General features: G+C 44.9%; 1 pseudogene; it reads left to right on the plus strand.

Moving 5' to 3' along the window:
* Positions 1 to 277: 277 nt before the first annotated feature.
* On the plus strand, positions 278 to 16570 carry LOC140479184 (lactosylceramide 4-alpha-galactosyltransferase-like; annotated as a pseudogene).

Consider the following 16570-nt stretch of genomic DNA (forward strand, 5'->3'; position numbering starts at 1 on the left):
CTCAAGGCATAGACTTTACCTGGAGATTACTTTATTTTATATATATTAGTCTCATGGTATATCACATCAAGAAAAATTAATCCACATACCTAGTGGTGCTGAATCGACATAACAGAAGAATACTAATACACACACACACACACACACACAGATGTTCAAGCATTTTTTCCTCCCTCTCTCTCCTGTCCCTACACAAACATTTCTAATTACAATATTCCCTCAGGGTCTCTTCCAAAGTCACATTTCAGAATTTTAGGATGGGATATTATCCTGGAGGTTTGACCATAAAGTATCTGATAATATAACACATGCCTACTGATTTCAAATATCATCACATTCTCCACATTTCATTGGGGTTGCTCACATTATTCTGTCTGTCTGTTTGACCATGTTCATAATGTCGCTGGCCTCAATAAAACATCCCACAAAGTTTTGTAAAGGGCAAATCAGCAACAGGGAAAGTCACATGTGACATTGACCTTAGTTTCGATCCTGACACGCCCAGTGTAACCTGATTGCTGAAACATCCGTTGTTTACAGACAGATACATTTCTGACTGCAAGCCCTCTCAAATTATCCAGGCTGGGGATTGGAACATGCACGCACTGACCTGTCTGGGACTGGGATTGAGAACAGCATCAGGGATACTCCTACTTCTTGGAAACAGTATTTGCACTATAGTCCTTTTCCACACCCATTCCCCAGTCTCTCGATGACACCCTCCCCCTTTCCAACTGTCTCACTATATCTCTCCACTTTTTCCACTCCATCTCTCTCTCTTGTTCTCTATGCCTTTACTCATTCTCTTTTTCTCCCTCTCCACCTCACTGTCTGTTATCCCCACTGTCTGTTTGTCTGACTCTCCTTCACTCTTCAAACCTTTAACTGCAGCTCATTTTCCCAGAACAAAAAACCATCTCTGTGAATTTCTGCTACGATTTCTCCCGTTTATCAGCAGTGTCTCAATGGTTTCACAAAGATTTTGTTTTGTCAAAGTTCACTTCTTTCCACACAGTTCAGCTTTCCTGGAGTTTGATTTAAGCAATTTGCCCAGGAGAGGACTAGATCACAAGGGGAACTGTGATGTGCTCTGTGCATATGGATGAGATGCTGGGACTGCAGACTCACAGGAACTGCTGAAGGGTGGGGAGGATCTGCTGTGGGGATGAGGAGGATTGGTCTGGGGGATGGCAGGAACTCCTACATGAGGTTAGGGAACTGATCCTGGGTTGGGGGAATCTGTTGTGAGGGACAGGTGAGGGGAGAGGGCAGTGTGAGTGTGGGGAGTGGGAACTGAAAGAATTGGCAGAAAGTTACAGTCACGGCAATTGAGAATCCCACTGGATTGCTGGCAATCCCAGCAGAGTGACCCCTAAACTGATCACCTGCAATGGAGATGAGCAGAGAGCAGTTTATCTTTCACAGTTCAATCTCCAGCTATTCTGAGTTTCACTCTGAATGAAGAGCAGTATTTGAAATGTGAAAAGATCAACATGTTCAGACAGGTGTAACGTGTTAATCCTGTTTGTCAAGTATACTCTTTCAGTTTAACAAAATATAATTTCTGAGGCTGTTGAACAGATCATAACAAATCATAAAAGAATTCGAATAATGACTGTTGAAATAATGTGCTAGATATATGTGATATGACAAAGAATGACATTTGTGAGGTAATTCAGTTTAAAATGAAACAGTAAGTATATCACTGTGTTGAAGATTCAGTGGGCAGCTGAGTCACTGAGTCAGACAGATTGGAAGTGGCACTGACTGAGAAACTGCAGGGGATGGTTAAACTGAGAGGTCTGCTCCAGGCTTTTTCCACCCTCACAACTGAACCCACAAAGGCAGAGAGTGTCAGAAAGGCTTCTCTTTAACCCGGAATGTGGGTGTTTTCATGATGTTAATAATCGCCTGACAGCCAATGATGTGGTTCTGAATCTTTCAATTTAATTGTGGAATGTGGGTATTGCTGGAATGCTTGGTGGCAAATGTTTTTTGTATGGATTGTGAGCATCATTGTCAAGGCCAACTTCTGATGCTCATATCTCATTATCCTTGAATTGATTGGCTCTCCTGGTTGTTTTAGAGAGACGTTAAGATTCAACCACACTGCCATGGGTCAGTATTAAATGAATTTACATGTTGAGGGTGTCACTGTCTAGGCTGGCATGTATTCCCCATCTCTAATTGCCCAGAGAACAGTTAAGATTCAACCACATTGATGTGGGTCTGGAGTCACATTTAGGCCAGACCAGGGTAGGATAGCATTTTCCTTCCCTAAAGGATTATGTTGATGGATGTGGATATAGATTTGGTCGCTGAACTGGAAGGTTCATTTTCAGATGTTTCGTCACCATACTAGGTATAATCTTCAGTGAGCCCCCAGACAAAGCACTGCTGATGAATCCTGCTTTCTAGTTATATGTGTGGGTTTCTTTGGGTTGGTGATGTCATTTCCTATGATGATGTCATTTCCAATGGAGTGTCAAGACAGAAGTTGGGCTCTGCTGTACAATGGGTTTCAAGATGCCCTCGATACAGCCTGAGAGGTGCTTACACAGGATTGCATTGCCTGACATGATGGGGCTGTCCTGGTGTGTTGGATTTGTGTATCTTCGGTAAGGCAGTAGACGTCCTATGCATGAGAAGCATGTGGGATGAGAGTGCAAAGGGAAGAGTGAAGAATTGGATCAAAAGTCTTGATCAATCTGTTTAGTTCATGGTGTGTCCTTCGGTCGGATCAGCCAGTAGTTGCCTGTAGTGTTCCTGGCTGTTCAGTTGTTGGTACACTTCCTTGCAGTAGTCCGTTCTATTCTGAATGATGATGGCTCCTCCTTTATCTGCAGGTGTGATGACAATATTGCGATTGGGTTTGAGAGCATGGACAGCGTTGCGTTGTGATCAGGTAATATTTTGCTCTACCTTGTCAGTGTTGCTGATGAATCTGGCCTTGATACATTTCCTGACGGTTTGAGCATACACGTCAAGCCCAGGGCAGCGGCCCTCCAGAGGGCTCCAAATCGACTCCTTCTTTGGTCGCTCCACTACGGATCTCTCTGATGACTGTTCTGGTTTGTTGATTGTCTCGTTAGGATCACTGCTGACATCTTGGAAGAATTCCTGGAGTCTCATTTGTTTGATAAACTCCTCCATGTCTGCTGCACGACCAATGGGGTCCATTTGGTGGTGGGGCAGAAATTGAGCCCATGGCTGAAAACTTCAATCTCTTCCAGTTGCGGTGTGTGATCTGATAAGTTGATGATCAATTTCCCCGTGTGATAACGTTTTCAATTGTGGTGCCAGGGGAGGTTTGGCTCCTGTGAGTGGTGATGCCAAGTTTCTCCAGTTTCTTATTTTTGGAGTGCATGTATATGGTGTAGTTTTGTCAGCTTTCTGCTTGGCAGTGTCTCATAACTGTAATGTTAGTTCTTGAATGCAAGGTGAGAGTGTGGACTCTACCTTGATTTGAAGATTATGGCGCCTGATGTAGAGTTAGTGGACAAGATGATTGAGGAGTTTGTGAGAGGTGTGACGGCAAAGTGTCTCAGCATAGTCTGAACTTCTCAATTATCGCTCACAGCACACAATAGGTTTGGAGCAGGACCTAGCAAAGCAATGTCATTAATGAATGTGACCCAACTTGAATCCCCTGCCATGGGACTCAAACTGCTGGTTTGTTTGAATTGCCTTTAAATATATAGTTTTTGACTTATTATTCATGATTCTATTCTCTTACCTATCCACTGACCTCCAGGTGAGGTATATCTAACACTCAATTTAGAGAAATTTTGAATCATTAAAGGAACATTGTCAATTTTACCAGCTACAGACGGAGTTAAAATGAAATATTCTCCTTCCTGGGAGTTTTCAAACCAGCTAAATTATCTCAGGATAGAACGTATATACAGAATATTATTACATACTTTAATAGAAATAACTTTTTTTTAAAGTTTATCAATTTTTAAGAAGTTGCAATTTCGGAATGATAGGATATTATAGGATCTAATTCTGTATTGCAGACTATAACATGCTCAAAGAAATAAAGACATTTATCAAAAAGGCAAGTATTCTGGGAAAAGCATTCCCGTACTATTGAGTGATCACTGAAGGGGTCCCTGATGCTGTGAGGCAGCAATGCTAACCACTGAGCCACTGTGCCGTTAAGTCCAAGCCTCCCACCAACCTACCCTCCACACCCGGCATCTTCCCTCACTTCTGCAAGAGATGCAAAATCTGCACCCACACTCCCCCCTTACCTTCATTCAAGGCCCCAATGGATCCTTCAACATCCAGTAGAGATTTTCCTGCACATCCAAACAACTCATCTACTGTGTCCATTGCTCGCAATGTGGTCTCCTCTACAATGGGGAGACAGGACGCCAACTCACAGAACATTTCAGAGAATATCTCTGGGACATACGCACCCAACAACCCCACCTTCCAAAGGCCGAACAGTTCAACTCCCCCTCCCACTCTGCCAAGGACATGCAAGTCCTGGGCCACCTCCAGCGCCGAATCCAAGCCACCTTACGACTGGAGGAAGATCGCATCGTCTTTTGCCTTGGGATCCTCCAACAACACGGCATCAATGTCAACCTCACAATTTTCATTATTTCCCCTCCCCACACCTCATCCCAGATCCAACCCTCCAACTCGACCCCGCCATCTTCAACTGTCCTACCTATCCATCTTCCTCCCTACCTATCAGACCCAGTCACCACTCTGACCTATCACCATGACACCCCAACTGCATCTACCTGTTGCCTTCCCAGTTACCCCACCCCCACCCTCCCATTTATCTCAGGAAACTACATGTCAGTTACTTTTACATATTATAGTGAAAATGGATTCCACAATTAGCAAGGTTATAACAGGAAACTTAGTCAACATGATTTTGTGAAAGGGAAATTATGTTTACAGAGTCCTTAAAGGAATTAACAAACAGCATGTATAAAGATGAATGTGATGTATCTAGATTTCCAGGAAGGCATTTATCTCAATGATTTCAGTAAATATGAAGAGCACACAGTGCATCATGATGTCATAGATAGAAGATCAGTTAGTTCACAATGGATGGAGCAAAGGGAACAGAATATGGGAAAGTGAGAACATAATCCCTCTCATAAGAAATACAAAAGCAGTATACTATTTTGATGGACTGAGTTTGCAAAAACTCTGAAGTGCAGAAGGATCTAATTGTCTTGGTAGATGAGTCACAAAAAGATGGCATGCTAGTACAGCCATTGAAGATAAATGAAATTAAGCTGTTTATTGAAAGCGGAAAGGAATATAAAAGTAAGGAAGTTTTCCCAAAATTGTGTAGGACATTTATGAGACTACATCAGGGATATTTGTCCATCTTTGGTCTCCCCTATTCGGGAAGGACATAACTGCATTGTTGTTGGTATGCTCAGCTGTCTGAGTTAAGGCAAAGTACTGTGGATGTTGGACATGTGGAATATACACAAAGAGAGTACTGGAAAAACTCAGCACGTCTGGCAACATCTGTGGAGAGGAAAATAGTTAATGTTTTGAGTCCAGTATGACTCTTATCCAGAGTTTTCTTCTACAGATTTAAAACACAAACTTACATTTCTTTCTCCTTCAATTTTAGATTAGATTCCTTACAGTATGGAGACAGGCCCTTTGGCCCAACTAGCCCACACCGACACACACCAGACTCATTCCCCTACTTTTACCTCTGACTAACGCACCTATCACTATGGGCAATTTAGCATGGCTAATTCACCCAACCTGCACATCTTTGGATTGTGGGAAGGAACCAGATCACCCCGAGGAAACCCACACAGACACGGGGAGAATGTGCAAACTCCACACAGACAGCCACCCGAGTTGGGACACGGACCCGGGTCCCTGGTGCCGTGAGGCAGCAGTGCTAACCACTGAGCCATCATGTTGCCTCAATGATGCCAGACCTGCTGAGTTTCTCCAGAGCTCTCTGTATCCGTGTTATATTCACTGTGTTCAGAAGAATAAAAAGCAATTTCATTGAAACATAAGATTCTGAAGGATTCAAGGGGATGGACTCTGAGAAATCATTTCCACTATTTGGGAATTCAAGGCCTTTGGTGAACAGCCTCAGGATAAGGACTTCACTCAATGGATCGTGAACATTTGCAGTTTTATATCCCAGAGGGTGCTCCATGATTGATATTTCTAATGCTGAAATAGTCAGACTTATCGTCTTCCAGGGAACTGGGGGGGAATGTGGACTGGGAAGGAAAGTGGAATTGAAACCCAAGATCAGCCATAATTGTATTACAAGATGGAGCAGGCTGATTTGGTCAAATGTCTCCTTCTGGCTGTATTACCTGTGCTCTTATGTTCCATTTGCTACTTACTGAAATGCTTTGCTTTTGAGCTTGTAAGTGTTCCCAAGTATGAGTGTATGAACTGAACTGTTTATAATTGACAATTCTTTCTTCTCACAGTGATCATTACAGAACTATCTTCAGTGATGAAGGGTATTGCAAGATTTGCAGTACTTTTCCTCATTTGCTCTTGCTGCCTACTTGCTTTTAATTCCCTCTTTGAATGAGGAGATTTTAAAATTAAGTGAGTTGCCAAATACACTGGCAAGCTACATGGGCAATCCAGTTGGCACTGACCGAATTAAATTACCAACATCAAGCTCCACAGTGAGTGTGAAATACCCACACCCATCCACAGACCCGGGAATCATGTTTCTACAGACGTCCAGTCAACTCAACCCTTCCTCACTGGCCATGTGTGGCATCGAATCAGCAGCTAGACTCAACCCAAACAAACCAGTTTATTACTTCATGAAAGCATTCAATGGGAACATATCTGGGTATCAAGAACCTGAGTACAAAGGCATCCGTCTGCTTTCTTCATTCAAGAATGTAATCATCTTGCCCTTGAATCCTAAAGAATTGTTCAACAACACGCCCTTGGCTAGATGGTATGAGAAGGTAAGGAGTTGTTCAGAACTGGCTGCTTGATTTTGTGAATGATAAAAGCTGCTAATGTCCATCAATCTGAAAAATCAATAGTAAACTTTACACTGACAAGCTAAGTCCCTGTTTCTATGTGTACGATGATGGATAATGCTGAATTGGATGTCCTGTGGGTTTTAAATTAAAATATAAACAGGAAATAGCATCTGTGTAGAGAGAAAAATGGGATTACTTTGAGTCCAATTTAACTTCATCGGAAAAAAACCCAATTCCAGACTCAAATATGAGCTCGGTTTCTTTCCCTACAGTTGCTGCCAGACTTGCTGAGTTTTTCCATCAACTTTTATTTCTACTTCAAATCTCCAGCATCTGCACTATTTTGCTTTTATTGGTGTGTTTTGCAATCAAGTTCAGAACAGATTTGTTTTGTGGTTTGAATGCTGTGGGCAAAGGAAAGATTTCAGGCAATCGTGTGAGAAGTCCAGTGAGGCCAAATTCAATGCTGGTGGCACCTCACTCCATGTTTTGTGCATTCATTGAGAGATAAAGTGAGCTTGTGACCTCCAGGTTGGAGCCTAGGTTCCAAAGTCTCAGGGCACGATCCATGGGTATCGACTACACACACAAACCCACACACACAGACACAGATACAGACACACACACACACACACACACACACCATGTCAACGATATTGGCTTTCAAGATGCTCCAGCCTTTATGACCCCTTTTGGTACATTTCCAATCCACTTACAGGATGTTTCTGCACTTCAGTGCTATCCCTTGGGCAGCCCCCCTAACTCTCATTGTAATGCTGCATCAAGGACACTATGTGCTCAGGGACACACACTCAGCTCCTGAATACAGAAGATACTCAGCTGTATCTCTGGCATCGTCCCTCACTCTCACAGAGCTCCCTCACTCTAAGCCAACCTGAATGTTCACAGTATCCCTGCCTTGCCTTTTTCACAGAATCATAGAATCCCTTCAGTGTGGAAACAGGCCATTTGGTGCAACAAGTCCACACTGACACTCTGAAGAACATCCCACCGAGAGCCATTGCCCTTCCCTCATACTCTACATTTCCCCTGACTAATGCACCTCACCTACATATCCCTGAACACTATGGGCAATTTAGCATAGCTAATTCACCTAACCTGCACGTCTTTGGACTGTGGGAGGAAACCGGAGCACCTGGAGGAAACCCATGCAGACATGGGGAGAATGTACAAATTCCACACAGACAGTTGCCTGAGGCTAGAATCGAACCCGCGTCCCTGGTGCTGTGAGGCAGCTGTGTTGACCACTGACCCACTCAGACAGAGGTACCAGCCACACATTACTTCAGTCTTGCCTTGCCATTCAGTGTAGGCACAGAGCTAGAAAGCTTGTCAGCAGACCTTCAGTAAAGGGGGAATGGCCTTTGCTCAGGGGTCTTCACACATTAAGTCAGGGACAGCCTCTAATATCAGTCCAGGGTCTTGGATATGGTCAGTCAGTACTCGGGACAGTCAGAGACTGAGATCTATCCACATAGTGGAGTGAGGAGCTAAATGTTGGACAACCCACCGTCCAACTGGACCCTTTCTGCCCTACTGTGGACCATTTTCCTTCTGGAATGAGACACAGGCAGGTACCATGGAAGATGAAAGTGGGTGACACAGCGATGACTATTGGTGCAGGTGGGGAGGTGCCCTGATTGAGTGAGTGGGTGGGTAGCAAAGAGGATATACAGGATTAGTGGTGTCAGGGGGTTAGGGTGGGTGAAACTGAGTGAGTGCAGCCAATGGTGAGAATGTCTAAGTCCTGTTTGGAGGTGGTCACACGAGCAGAGAAAGAGTGAGTGCGAGGTCTTGGAGAGTAGATGCTAGCTCCTATCCTGAGTGAAGAAAGTTATTGCTTCCTCCATTGCTGGTGATTCTGGGAACACACCATTGATTCCAGATTCCCCCAGGTTCTGTAAATGTAGGACAACGCTGGCCAATTTCCTGCCAGAAGAGATGAGAGACTTGGAAATACAGCCAAGAGCAATTTCAAACCAACTGCAGTTCATTGGCTCCCGGCCAACGTAATCAAGTTAAAATCACACAAACCAGCGCAGTCACTGTCAACAGGCAGCTGTTCAAACACCGGCAGCATTTTCAAAGTGTGGAGGAAGAAATTACCGTCAGTCTCTAGTATTTTCTCAGCTCCTTTCACTGTCCCAGCTTATCAATCAATCCAGATCAGTCATCATTTCGAATTTCACATTTAGCACACATTCTAGTTCAAACCAATCTCACTTCATTCATTGGAATGATTACCCTGCTGCTCACATTCAAGTTAATGACAGCATGCCAATGTTAACATGCTAACAACTGTTGCAGTTTGATTTTTATCATTTGTAAAGTAGCATTGGTTCCCAATAAACCCTGGAGAAGAAACATTGAGTTTTAGAGTTGTGCAGTTTTAATTATTCTATTGGCTGCAGGCCAGTGTTTCTCCAAAAGTCCTCCACTGTCTTCTATTATTTGTAAACCTTTTCCAGAACTGGATTTTGATGAAGACATGGACTTTCCTGGTGGCAGTCCTGGTGAAAAGAGAAATCTTTTAGTGTTTGAAATGAGCAGTCACCCTGACATTCGAACGATACAAATTGAAAAATCCCAGCTACTTAAATACTTGAGTGTTGGGATGAAACCCACTGATTGTTTATGATCCAGTTTAAGTTTCTAGTCAATAATCTAACAATCTGTCTAGTTTCTAAAGTGGAGATCGGCAGTTTTCTCTTCACTAGAACTGTATTTGTAGAGTTTTCAGGGCTGAATTCAGAGCCATGCTGTTCCCCTTCAAGTTCACTGTCCGGGGTGAGGGTTGATGTAGACATATGAGCCTTGTGTTCTGGGGCTGTGAATTTAAACCTCGGGCAAAACGAACAGATTAATCTGAAGTCAGTCTGACAGAGCAGTGGGGGATTGTTTGTCAGAGATCAAAGGAAAACTGGATGTTTTTCACTGGGAAGTAGGTACAAGATATTTACACTTAGACAGACATGAGTATAAAGACCCAAATATGAAGTCTGTTTTCTCAAGAAAGCTTGAAATGATGTCAGAAAATCAGAAATAGGAGCAGGAAAGGACATTCACTCCCTTAAGCTAGTCAACATAACCATGGTGTGATGTGATTGCACTGGATAGAGTGCAAAGAACATTGACCAGGATGTTGCCTGGTCTGGAGAGTTTCAGTGATGAAGAGAGATTGGACAGACTGCTGTTGTTTTGCTGGAGCAAGGAGATTGAAGGGGGACATGATTGAGATGGAGGAGAAAGTGAGGACCGCGGGTGCTGGAGATCAGAGTTGAGAGTGTGGTGCTGGGAAAGAACAGGCAGCATCTGAGGAGCAGGAGAATTGACGTTTCAGGCATAAGCCCTTGATCAGGAAGGAGGCTTGTGGGCCGGAATGGCTGAGAGATAAATGGGAGAGGGGCTGGGGCTGGAGGGAAGGTTGCTGGGAGGTTGGGCGGCACGGTGGCACAGTGGTTAGCACTGCTGCCTCACAGCGCCAGAGACCTGGGTTCAATTCCCGCCTCAGGCGACTGACTGTGTAGAGTTTGCACATTCTCTCCGTGTCTGCGTGGGTTTCCTCCGGGTGCTCTGGCTTCCTCCTACAGTCCAAAAATGTGCAGGTCAGGTGAATTGGCCATGCTAAATTGCCCCTAGTGTTAGGTAAGGGGTATGGGTGGGTCGCGCTTCGGCGGGGCGGTGTGGACTTGTTGGGCCGAAGGGCCTGTTTCCACACTGTAAGTAATCTAATCTAATCTAATCTAAAGAATGCAATAGGCAGATGAAGGTGGGGAAGAAGGTGATAGGTCAGAGAGGAGGGTGGAATGGATGGATGGGAAAGACAATGGGCAGATCAAGAGGGTGGTGCCGAGTTGGAGGCTTGAAACTGGGATATGGTGGGGGAGGGAAATGAGGAGACTGGGGAAATCCAATTAGTCCCACGTGGTTGCAGGGTCCCAAATGGAAGATGAGGCATTCTTCCTCCAGGTGGCAGGTGGTTAGGGTTTGGCGATGGAGGAGACCCAGAACCTGCATAGTCCTTGCTGGAGTGGGAGGGGGAGTTGAAGTGTTCAGCCACGAGGCGGTGGGGTTGGTTGGTGCAGGTGTCCTGGAAATGTTCCCTGAAATGATCCATAAGTTGGCGTCCTCTCTCCCAGAGGAGAGGAGATCACATCGGGTGCAACGGATACGTAGATGACATTGATGGAGGTACAAGTATATTTCTGTTGGATGTGGAGGCCTTTGTGACCTTGGACAGAGGTGAGGGGTGAGGTATGGGTGCAGGTTTTGCACTTCCTGCAGTAGTGGCTAGGGAAGAAGCTGGGAGTGGGGTGAGGTCTGGTGGGGGGGGGGGGGGGGGGGGTGGGAGGGGGGAGGAGGGAGGGTGCATGGATCTGACAAGGGAGACACAGGGAGAATGGTCTCTCCAGATCGCTGATAGAGGTGGGGAAGGAAATATATCCCTAATGTCAGGGTCTGTTTGTAGGTTTACGGAAGTGGCAGAGGATGATGCGATGATGCGACCATCCCCCACCTTTTCCTCCCCTGCATCAATTACTGTATCAGTGCTACCTCATGCTCCCACGAGGAGGTTTAACAGTTCATCGACTTCAATACCTTTTACCCCAACCTCAAATTCACCTGGACCATCTTGGAGACCTCCATTGCCTTCCTGGACCTCTCCATCTCCATCTCAGGTAACTGACTAACCACGGACATCTACTACCAACCCACAGACTCACACAGCTGCCTGGACTATACCTTCTTCCACCCTGTCACTGATAAAAATGCCATCCCTTATTCCCAATTCCTCTGCCTCAACCACATCTTTTCCTAGGATGACAATTCCACCAGAGAAAATCCCAGATGGCCTCCTTTTTCAAAGACCACAATTGCCCTAACCACTCGACGGTGCCCTCCAGTGCATCTCCTCCACTTCCTGCTCCTCTGTCATAGGACCCCACTCCTCCCAACACAACAAGGACAGACCCCCCCTCCCCCCAGTCCTTACCTTCAACCCCACCAACATCTGTATATATCACATCATCCTCCAACAGATCCTGGGCCTCCTTCATTGCCAAACTCTAACCACCCGATGCCTGGAGGAAGAGCTCCTAATCTTCTGCATTGGAACCCTACATCTACATGGGATTAATACAGGTTTCACCAGTTTTCTCATTTCCATTATCCCACTTTATCCCAATCCCAAGTGTCCAACTGGGCACCACCCTCTTGACCTGTCCATCATCTTTCCCATCTATCCGCTCCACCCTCCTCTCCGACCTATCACATTCACCCCCACCTACATCTACCTATCATATTCCCAGCTACCTTCCCCCCCAGCCCCAACCCCTCTCCCATTTATCTCACAGCTCGCTGGCCCAGAAGCCTCATTCGTGATAAAGGGCTTTTGCCTGAAGCCTCGATTCTCCTGCTCCTCTGATGCTTCCTGACCTGCTGTGCTTTTCCAGCACCATAGTCATGATTGAAATGTATACAATTATGACGGAGATGTGTCATTCTTTCAGCTATTCACTGGAAATTTGATCCTTTTTGGCAGGAATGTAGTCAGAAATCCACTCTGGATTCCCACTCAATCTCGAGCCTGAGTGGGTAGTTTTGTATCTGTTTAAATGAAAGTTTTATTAGACGTTTGGCTGTGGTGTGGTTCCCAGGACACTGGCACTTGTGATTGAAGTTGGAGACTGTGCTGGGAGCAATGGGGAAAGAGGCTGCAGCTTTTCTCCATTGAAAGAGTGTGCAGGTTTAAGACTGAACTAGCCCAGGTTCCCATCTCCGCAAGGCCCACCTTGCAGCCTGTTACAAAGTGCTCTCAGGAATTGGTGCACAACCAATGAGCATTGTGTGGAGGGAGAGGACAATATTTGGAGGGAGGGGTGATTTAAAACATCAAACTCGTAATTGATGAACCTCTATTCTAATATTTTACAGGTAGATCCCAGCAAGGAAAGGTACTGGTTCCATGTACTTGCCGATGGCTGTCGGCTAGCCTTACTGTGGAAGTATGGGGGCATCTATCTGGACACGGATATCATTTCAATCAAACCCTTGGAATTCCGAAACTTTATCGGTGCAGAATCAATACGTTTTGCGAATAATGCAGCTTTGGGATTTTACCGTTCTCATTCTTATGTCGAGAGTTGCTTGAGGGATTTTGTTGAGAAATTCAATGGAGCAGCTTGGGGTCATCAGGGTCCTAGACTGATGACCCGGATGGTGAAGAAATGGTGTGGAACTGACAATCTTGCAAGCCTTTTCAACAAAGGATGCAAAGGGATTATGTTCTTGTCTGACAACTGGTTTTACCCGATTCCATTCAACAATTGGAAAAACTACTTTGAAAAAGATCGATGGAACAAAAACAATGATGATATTGAAAAGGAATTCTCAAAGACGAAAGGGTTACATGTTTGGAGTTTTTTATCAAGTCAGCAAAAAATTCCAATCAGAGGAAGTCACTCTTTAGTAGAATACTTCTTCAGTACATACTGTCCAAGCACATATGAAACTCTCCCACAATAGTGTGTGCTGTGAGTGTCAGTTTACATATTGCTTTGAATTTTTCCTACTAAATAACTACCTGTAACAAACCAATCATGATGGGTGGCTCTCAACCTCATCTTACTCTATCTTCATCTGGATCTTTCTACTGTCTTTCAGGCATAGAATGGAAGGGGACAAGTGGGATCCTGCCTCGAGTTTTCCTCTCTAACTTTCTCCCATCTTACCCCATCACCTGCTCCCTCCTTCCCCCAAATAATCCTGGAAACCATCTCCCATTTTAATAAAAAGTAAAAGACTGCAGATGCAGGAAATGTGAAACAAACACCAAGAGCACGGGAGAAACTGAGCAAAGGAGTTCTGGACCCAACGCTGTTTCTCTTCCTCCACGGATGCTGAGAAATATGCTGAGCTCCTCCCACATTCTCTGTCTGCTTTTATTTTTTGTAAAGCTATGTTCAATGTGCTGGGAAATTGTGCAGTAAAAATTACCAAGATACTCTGGCCCTTAGGTTTTGTCACTGGGCTAATAACTTAAAGGTACAGGTTAATTGCATGTGGACATGGGGTAAACTCCCACCATGGAACTTAAATTCAGTTAATTAACTTGGATTGAATGATTGCTCTAAAAATCCATTTGGTCTAAGAATGTCTTCAGGGAGAGAAATCTGCCAACCTTACTTGGTCTGGCCTAGGTGTGACTCCATAGCCATTTCCCTGACATGGCCTAGTGAGCTACTTACTCCATCATAACAAACCACTACAAAGCCTAGAAAAAGGAATGAAACCAGACAGACCACAGACATTGCCCCAGCCGGTGTTAACATCCAGAACTATAGTGCTAGCTCTATCCAGCCTATAAACTCCTTCTTACTAACATCTGTGGATTTGTGCAAAGTGGGAGACTGTCTCACTGACCTATGGTTCCCCATGGTAGGATGATGAAGAAGGTGAAGTTGCATGGGGTCCAGGGTGTACGAGCTAAGTGGATAGAGTACTGGCTGCACATTCTCCCTGTGTCTATGTGGGTTTCCTCCGGGTGCTCTGGTTTCCTCCCACAGTCCAAAGATGTGTAGGTCAGGTGAATTGGCCATGCGAAATTGCTCCTCATGTTAGGTGCATTAGTCCGAGGGAAATGGGTCTGGGTGGGTTACTCTTTGGACGGTCGGTGTGGACGTGTTTGGCCGAAGGGCCTCTTTCCACCCTGCAGGGAATCTAATCTAATCTGAAATAAACAGGAAACAGAGAGTAGTAGTGGAAGGAAGTTTCTCAAAATGGAGAATCCATACTGGGACCACTGTTGTTTGTGATATATGTAAATGATTTGGAGGAAGGTATAGGGGATCTGCTTAACAAGTTTGCAGATGACACTAAGATTGTTGGAGTAGCAGACAGTGAAGGGGACTGTCAGAGAATACAGCAGATTATAGATAGTTTGGAGAGTTGAGCAGAGAAAAGGCAGATGGAGTTCTATCCAGGCAAATGGGAGGTGATGCATTTTGGAACATCCAATGCAAGAGCAAACTGTACAATAAATGGAAAAGCCCTTGGGGAAAATTGATGTACAGAGAGAACTGGGTGTTCACGTCCACTGTACCCTGAAGGAGGCAATGCAGGTCTATAGAGTGGTCAAGAAGGTATTTGGCATGCTTTCGTTCAAGAAACAGGGTATTGAGCACAAAAGTTGGCACGTCATGTTACAGTTGTATAAGACTTTGGTTCAGCCAGATTTGTAAAATACTGTGTTTAGTTCTGGTCACCACCTTACCAAAAGGATGTGGTTGCTTTGGAGAGGATGCAGAGGAGGTTGCTGGTATGGAGGGCACTTGCTATGAAGAGAGGTTGAGTAGATTAGGATTATTTTCTTTAGAAAGACGGAGCTTATGTGGGGACTGACTGAGGTCTACAAAATTATGAGAGTTAAAGACAGGGTGGATAGCAAAAAGGTTTTTCCCAGAATGTGGAGTCTCAATTACTCAGGCTCACGAGTTCAAAGTGAGAGGTTTAGGGGAGATGTGTATGAGAAGTTCTTTACACAGAGGGTGGTGGGTGCCTGGAATGTGTTGCCAGTGGAGGTGGTAGGTGCAGGCATGACTGCATCATTTAAGATGTATCTAGACAGATACATGAATGGGCAGGGAGCAGAGGGATAAAGACCATTAGATAAAAGGTGATAGGTTTAGATAGAGGATCTGGATCACTGCATGCTTGGAGGGTCAAAGGACTTGTTCCTGTGTTGTAATGTTCTTTGTACACGTAGAATTATACCTTACACACAGTGTCCCTGACACCACCATCAGCATCCTCAGCTCTGACCTATCCCACTCACTGTGGTGTACATTGGGAAAGAGTTGCCCTGGAAAGAATGTCCTGCTCACTACTATGTAATGGCCTCCTTTGCTCAGCCAATGAGCCAATGTTCCTCCGTGTCGAATACCATGTCGAGTGAGCACTGAAGTAGATAAGGGCACACAGTGAGGCATGGGGGATTTCAATGTCTACCACCAACTACTGATTGTGTTGGAGAAAGTGAGGACTGCAGATGCTGGAGATCAGAGCTGAAAAACGTGTTGCTGGAAAAGCGCAGCAGATTGTGTCGATCAAGTCTTAAAAGCTCTAACTGCTAGACTGAGCCAGCAGCAGGTGGAGAGAGAGAGCTAACAAGAGGAAGAAATCTACTTGAACACAACTTCATCACTGCCCCTGTGGCGGATGTATGTGTCCATGACAGTATCACTAGAGATGTACAGGTACATTGTCTTTGCTTGAAGAATACCCTCTATCATGTTGTGAAGCGCAGTCCGATTGTCAACAAGTCAGATTTTGAATACACCTGGCATCTCAAAACTGGGCACCATGAGGCACTGTGGGACATCAGCATCAGGAGAATTATATTGAACCACAATCAGTATCATCATAACCTGAATAATCCCCATCCTGCCATGAGCACTAAGGATTCAAACTGATTCAACAAAAAATGTAGGAGGATAGAAGGTAGTTTTCTGTATGGTTGGTAATGGAGCACAGTGAGGATACAGTGTACAGTGATGGGGGGGTGGGGTGGAAATGGG

The sequence above is a fragment of the Chiloscyllium punctatum genome, chromosome 6 (genome assembly GCF_047496795.1).
Source record: "Chiloscyllium punctatum isolate Juve2018m chromosome 6, sChiPun1.3, whole genome shotgun sequence".
NCBI lineage: Eukaryota > Metazoa > Chordata > Chondrichthyes > Orectolobiformes > Hemiscylliidae > Chiloscyllium > Chiloscyllium punctatum.